Below are 7,413 nucleotides of genomic sequence, written 5' to 3' on the forward strand. Positions count from 1 at the left end.
TTAGACATTCAGCTGAGTAAGACAGGTAGACAAGCAGCGAGACATTTAGACAGGCAGACAGCAGGGCAGGCCTGCTGGGGCCTTTTCTTTTCCTGCTGCTGGAGAATGCTATCAGCCTGGATCAGGCTAGGCTGCTCAAGCTGAGCTTCAGCAGCCTCACGGCCCGGCTCGCTTTTCTCCATGGAAACCTGCTCTCGCCCTGTGATTGGCTCGTACGATCACTAGACAGACACTATGTCTTACAATACAGATAATAATGGCCCTCTGGTAGGATGAGAGCAGGAGATGAGTGATGGCAGAAAGGCCTTTTTCCTACAGATTCTGCCCTTTAGAGAGGCTGCATTCTGTGAGCTTACAAAACGGCACACTACAGGTATGTTCCTGCACATCCGTTGTGCTTAGTTAATTCTAATGACATCACGAAGATTCTCCACAAAGTTATTAGCATCTTAAGGGGTTAATGATTATTTTCCTATCTCTTTACTGGTGTCTTCAAAGGCCTATTGGAGACAGAAAACAGACATTAAGCACCACTCTCACATGAAAAATGGCAGCCAAATGCCAACACTGGATATTGTCCACTCAACCTTATGCATGAAGCAGCTACTCTTTATCTCTCTTGTCTTGGCAGACCAAGTGTTTCATCATAAAACTCAGAAACGGGTGTGTGTCCATATATCCATACATAATAATTTCAGTCTTTCCCTTCCTAAAAACAGATACAACAAAAGCAAAAGCTTCTTTTCAATGGCTTCTGCTCTATTTACAGTACATTGTCTGGAATTGGGGAGCAAAAATACCCTGCACAGAGATTAACAATACCAGCAAAACAATGCTTCTAGATGAGCCTTCCTCTTTTGGTAACATTGTTACTGCAGCTCCCTACAAGCATTGCCATGTCTTGCATTACCTCTTCTCTAATGTTCTTTGTGTTTGTAGCATGGGGCCCCCAAACTGGGAACATGTCTTCAAAATGCGTTGTTTGTTTCCTCCATAGCTCTATTCAACCTTCTTATCCGTCTGACGTTTTCAAGGGGAAAAAAGGATATATCTGGGACAACAGGGTGCAAAAAGGGGATGTATGAACAGCACACTGAAGCCAATATCAAGCATTACACACACTGTACAGTGAGCCAAAACACTGTGATGCTTGAAATTAGAATGGCTTTTCATGCAAACAGAGGCACTTGCTGTGCAGGTGACAGGCTGGTATTGCAGACAGAATTGAAATGAAAAACAAATCCAACTGCTATTTTAAATAAAACTCCACTTGGCAGTGGCTTGCTGTGCTAAACCAAACAGAGAAATGGAGCTCACCACGTGACAAATGTGCACAGTGTTAAATACAGATAAAACTATGCAATGAGTCACCACCCATTTTTGCTCACCGCACCGCATCTAACCTCTTTGGCAGAGCAACACTAATATGTTTAATGAACTCATTAGTCAAAAATGAAGACAGACAGTGGCATGAGGCATGGTAGGTGGAAGCACAAAGGGCAGAGAGAGAGGGAGGCAGACGAGGGAAGGGAGAAAATAGCTGGCAAAGGGGGCCTACCTCTCTAGAAAGCACACTCTCCTGTATTATAGATGCAGTATCATGTGTTACAGTAGCAACATGGGAGCAAATGCAACATTCGTCCAATGCAATCAACTCAACAAGCAGAAACAACACAATCTGGGAGGCATTCTGCAAAAAAACTTCAAACCTGCCAAGTAAATTTCAAGGGTTACTTTGAGTGTTATCACTACTATTTAATTTAAGTGCTTCATCAAAATTACACAGCCTGGAATGAACTGCTCTAATGTAATTATTTGCACTTGGCTGATATGAATGGGTCCACCCATGGCTATGCCTATTCATTCCCAAAAAATGGCTAAGCCCAGATCAAAGCAAATTGTTGCCAAAGCATGAGTCACTTTGCTTTATGTAGACTAATTGGTCCCTGACAGTTAAAAACTGTTCAAATTCAAACAAGAGTCTATATCAGAAGCAGCACATTCCTCTGAAAAAACAAGACAGAGTCCTCCTGCCATGACATAGACTGCTGTCACAGCAAAATATATGGCTGTTTACTTATTCATGAATGGGTTAGGGCTACTAACTCAATCAATCTGCTTCCAGTTACCCGGGCTGACTTTATTAGATAACATTAATGATGCATTAGTTGTCCATAGGTGTTGGGTTTCTCCCTTGTCAGCAACTACAATTCAAATGAGAACACAATGGCTATTGGCTGCAAGTGGATCGAAACTTGGGGATAATTGTGGCACTATACAACACTGGGAGCTCATAATTCATTGTCAGACAATATGCTGTCAAAGAAATGAAAATCACAGTGAGTTTGAAATATGTCTTGTAATATCACCTGCAGACATTAAGTGATGTGAATAGTAAAGAGGCTGGGAAAAAGCCATACGTCATCCACATCACATATTGATTTCATGTGAAAGCAATAAGATATTGCACTTAATTTCAATCGAACCTGTCATACTAAATAAGATTAAAAAGAGCCTGTTCCATGACATGCTCTATACACTGAGAGTTTGCAGTGTGAGTTGTGCATTTATCACAAGCAGCATTTCCCACAGATTTAGAGTGTATGTGTGGTGGTAGCTGACAGTGTTTTAAATGTGTGTGTGCCCCTTCTATCATTATGTGAACCCTCTCTAAATTTAGAGATTTTTTTTATTTTGAGACCTTTGAACACAGCACATGCAGAGCACTCCACAAGTTCTTTTTTTCCTCAACAGCAGTTTGTGACTTGTGGAGTGGACAATTGATCCATTGATCCATCATGGACAAAATTTCCAGATTTCTCCACAACTTTTAAGAAAGGATCGATAATTAAGAGTTTTTTTCTCGTCCCACTAACATTCAAACTGATTCAAACTCTATTCAAATATAATTTCAGCTAGCAAAAAGGGTGAGTTCACAGATGACAAAATGTATAGGTGATGGTAATTGATAAAAATAATTTGCCCTCATGTTGCAAGGTTATACATAAAAAAAATACTGTTACAATTTCATTAGACGTGAAAATTTTATAAATTTTCGCAAACTTTCAATTGGGGCTGCCCCTTGAAAGTCAGAAACCTCAGTTGATTAAGATTGCTTCAAGTTGAGGAGTTTTTTTTTGTTTTTGTTGTTTTGCTGGTCAGTGGGCTGTGCATTGTACTTCTGGGGACGTTTTGGTCCCCAGATTTTGCTGCGGAGTGAATGTAATGGACATTCGCAGTACTCTTTGGTATAAGCAGACATGCAGGCAGCAGCACAGAGGGCAGAGGGAGACTGCACTGTAAGGTGAAGAAGTGATGAATTTGCAACCTGTCATGAGTGCCGTTAGCTTGTTTACTATATAACACAAATGCCACTATCACAGTAAGCGTCCCGCTGAGCCCCCTTTAAACTTATAATCTGGGGGGAATAGGGGGAAAAAAGTCAAATATTTTGACTAATTTTGACTAAATGTATTACTTCTCCAGGCCTGGAAAATGTGATTGTGAAATTCCATGACTTTTCTTGGTTTTTCATAAGTGTGGGAACCCTGTATATATATATCTCAGCAGTGCTGCTTATAAACCGTCCAGCTCCAAACATGGAAAATCTATGTGTGGCGGCAGATGTTATAATTGTGGCGGGCTGCCACAAATGACTGAATATGTCGAAAACCCTGACAAGCCATTTGGTAGCACTTTTACATCAGTATGATGGCATACATCTTTACATGGGTGCCCCTGCGGGGAGTTCAACCTCTAGCCTCACCAGCAGTGACGCCAGACTCTATCAGATGAGCTACAGTGAACACAAAACCACACACACCGTCTGCTGCTGTCTATATCACCATCAGCTTTGTGAAGTGTGTGCAAGTGAGACTGTCTCATATGATGAAGATGAAGCTTGGGCCGTTTCTATATCATAATCACGCATCAGAAGGCCTTATTACACATAAACCACACCTCCAGATACTGAAAACAAACGCACGCCTGCCTGCCTGCCTGGCTGTGGTGATTATTACAAAGCAATTCCCTGATACTAGCAGCAGTGCACCGAGGCTGAAACACAGGCAGCTGCTTTGTCTGCATACATGAGACACATTAACAGGAAAAAACACAATGGGGAATTACACACGCACTTGTCAGACTCCTCCTGCTGTCATGTGTCTTCATTTTGTGCGCGAGGGTGGAGGTCAAACGCATTTCACTCTCATTTAACGGTGAGACCTCGCATACATGCCCGCGACAAACAGAAAACAAACGCCAGCAGACAGACAGCTAGCTTATAGGCTACACGCTTCTAGCACAGTTGGTGCTTTCAGCCTTGAATATGTCAAATCAAACCACTTTACATTCATCCACGCTGCACGGTCCAGGTAACGTCAAGAGATGATTCAGGCTAACTGTCGTTGTCGTTACGCGGGCGCAATGTAGATTGTTTTGCACACTTGCTTCCCCCAAAAAGCAACAAAGGAGACCGCGAGGCAGTTTATTTTGGATGTAACGTACCGAAGTATGCGCGGTGCATCCCTCTGAAGCAGAGCAAAAACACCCGCCGATATAACGGGACCCGAAATTCCTCCCTACCGTGACCGCTATTTGGTCACCGTGATCTCGACGCAGTCAACAGGCCGGGATGTAGCGGGGAAATCTACGAGACCGAGCCTCCGTAGCTTCTTACATTTCCGCCATGCACGCAGGGTTATTATTACCTACCTTGACATGATCCACCGGCTTCCAGCGGCATCCGACCGGGGCTGCGGAGACCGGGACTGACGCAGCGGCACCCGAGATTTGTTGCTCCAGAAAATGAGTAGAAAGGCTGCGGCGGAAACAGGAACTGGGAGAGCTGGGATCTCTGAATACGGCAGTCGAGGCTGCTCTGTGGGGATCTGCTGGACGGCCGGTGTCAAACCACACATGAGAGGGGGGTAACTTCATATCCGGTCATAGCTTTTCAAAATAATAGTCTGTGGGGTCAATAAGTGCAGTACCCGGGTATCAACAGTTGGAGTTTAATAGTTAGTTGCAGTCGTCTCTGGCAGTTGTGAGGGAATTATAATAATTATTTATTTATTCTAATTCTAATTTTAACAAATTAAAACTGTGCTCCAATTTGAAATTAACATCAAATAGTTGTATGTATTTTATCATTCATTGATATTTGTTATGAATTTTAATCGTATTATTATTTATTATTATCATTATTATCATCATCATCATCATCATCATCATCATCATCATCATCATCATTATTATTATTATTATTATTATTATTATTATTATTGTGGAGCTTCCTGTTGGTGTTTTAATGTATATTTGACTAATGGAAATAAATTTGAATTTCTGGCATTTTTCTTGTATCCTGGCATTTTTGGTTTGGTGACCAGCCTAAATGAATAAAACTAAGTAGTGCCTTTTAATATAGGCTACCAAATGATAAATAAGTCACTGACATATACCTTCTGTCTACTTTTTGAATTTTTAGCTATTTTATATAAGGTGGAATTGTATTAGAATTATTATCATTATTATTATTATTATGCAATTTAAATCTAATTTTATTACTACTTACTTTCAATCTTAATTTATTATTGTATTATTTTTTAAGCAAATCAATTATTTAGTTTTATTATGATAATTTTATTAGGCCTCTTTTATTAGTTTATTTTTGTCAATAGTCTTTCTACTTTTTTTAAATATCTAAATGTCTTTAATATATCTATTGAAATACTTTAAATTTTATTTAAAATGTTTTATAACTGTTTGTAAAAGTAAGTGGCTCCACTAATAAACTTTTAATGGGGACTTTTTTTATTTAACACAATGACAGTGTTCACAGCATTACCTACTTTTTGTTGCTGTCGTTTTTTTTTTCTTGTTCTTATCTAGTCTTTATGTTTTAGATTGAGCTATAATTAAATGTTCTTAACTTCGTTTCTGTGCAGCTGTCAACCTGAGTAATCTAACATAATTTCATTTTACATCTACAACGTTAAGTGTCTTAATGCCTCGTCTTTTTTTTAGCGTTTTCGTCATTGGGTCATTTATTTTGAAGGTACAGCGGCCTGGTTTCCTGTTTGTGTCTGACTCTTACCGGCTTACTTGACTCCTGATGGGAGTTGGATGGAGTGGAAGCTGCAGTGCGCACACCAGTGTCAGCTTGTTGTACTGCAGTCGGGCTCATAGACGGACAGACCTGGTGCCACTGGGGCAATGAAGGGTACAACTCCCCCCCGGAGGATGACACTCAGCTTGACCTTCAGACCGGCACAGCATCGGAGCAGGGCACAGCCTCTCTGAAATAAAGTACAGCCTTCAGTCCTCCCATCGAAAGTGATCATGTTTCATGATTCATCTTTTGTTTCCCAAGAGCTGCACTGCTCCATCACTCATCTGTTACAACCTCTAAGATTACTGGTTCCAGACTCTCTTTCCTCAACATAATCAGCATACATCGATTATTTCTCATTGGAGAGATAACAGAAATAGCTTTGATAGCCAGTGTTTTTATCTTTCTTGATAAACTCACGGCCGTTGGGAATATGTCTAGACAGATGAAGCAAACTCTTCTAGATTTTTTTTTTTTTTTTTACCAGGCAGAGGAGACTCAGGATTCACAAAATGCTGTGCCATAACATGCTCGGCTGACACAGAATTTCTAAATTAAAATATCAACATGTAACATTAGGTTATTGGTTTTAACATCCACATGGCATACAGTTTCTATCTTGTAGAGCAGTGGTTCTCAACTAGGGTCCTTGACGGACTTCTAGGGGCTCCCCAGGAAAAAGGAATAGTTAAATCCAATGTGAGTAAGAGTCACGAGAGTCACTATTCTGATCATAGGTTTCACTTCCTCCAATGTTATCCCCTCAACTGCAGATGACAATTTTAGAATTCTGGTCTTGATCTAATACTCAAAATCTTTTCAGATAGAGGTTCCCGAGGCAATGATCTTATCAAAAGAGGGTCCATGACCTAATAAGTATTAATTTAGCGGTCCTTGGCACAGAAAAGGCTGAGAACCACTGTCCACTGTTATAAAGCATTACATCCTATAGCACATTTTGGTTAAGTTGTAATAGAGAAACCCAGCAATGAGTCCTAAAACCCAGAAATGAATTAGCATTTCAGCAACTTTGGTTCCCTCATCTTAATCAGACTCAGAATCCGATTTATTATTATTGTAAAGTTTATGGGTTTTTTGAATGTGTTTTTCGTTAGATGCCCGAAATAAAGTCTGTGGTTAAAACAAGGTGAAGAGACTGTCACGTTTTGTTCTACAACATAAAATATGTCAGTAAATACCCCACTTGCAAATTTTGAAGCTTTTATGTGTCTTAAAAAAGGCGGTTACTAAAAGGTGACTAAATGAGACTACATAATGTCATCACGACAAACCACATTGAGCAC

The 7,413-nt window shown here is 40.3% G+C and overlaps 1 protein-coding gene across 1 annotated transcript in view; it reads right to left on the reverse strand.

Moving 5' to 3' along the window:
- The window catches only part of fut8b (fucosyltransferase 8b (alpha (1,6) fucosyltransferase)), a 118,763-nt gene extending 112,502 nt beyond the window's left edge, over nucleotides 1–6,261 (reverse strand). Inside the window, exons 1-2 of the mRNA XM_042504025.1 lie at nucleotides 6,095–6,261; nucleotides 4,714–4,889 (exon numbers count right to left, since the gene is read on the reverse strand). The gene's annotated coding sequence lies outside the window, so the exon portion shown is untranslated. The remainder of the gene's footprint in view (nucleotides 1–4,713; nucleotides 4,890–6,094) is intronic.
- Between the last annotated feature and the right edge of the window lie 1,152 nt (nucleotides 6,262–7,413).

Source organism: Plectropomus leopardus, chromosome 16 (assembly GCF_008729295.1).
Source record: "Plectropomus leopardus isolate mb chromosome 16, YSFRI_Pleo_2.0, whole genome shotgun sequence".
Lineage (NCBI taxonomy): Eukaryota > Metazoa > Chordata > Actinopteri > Perciformes > Serranidae > Plectropomus > Plectropomus leopardus.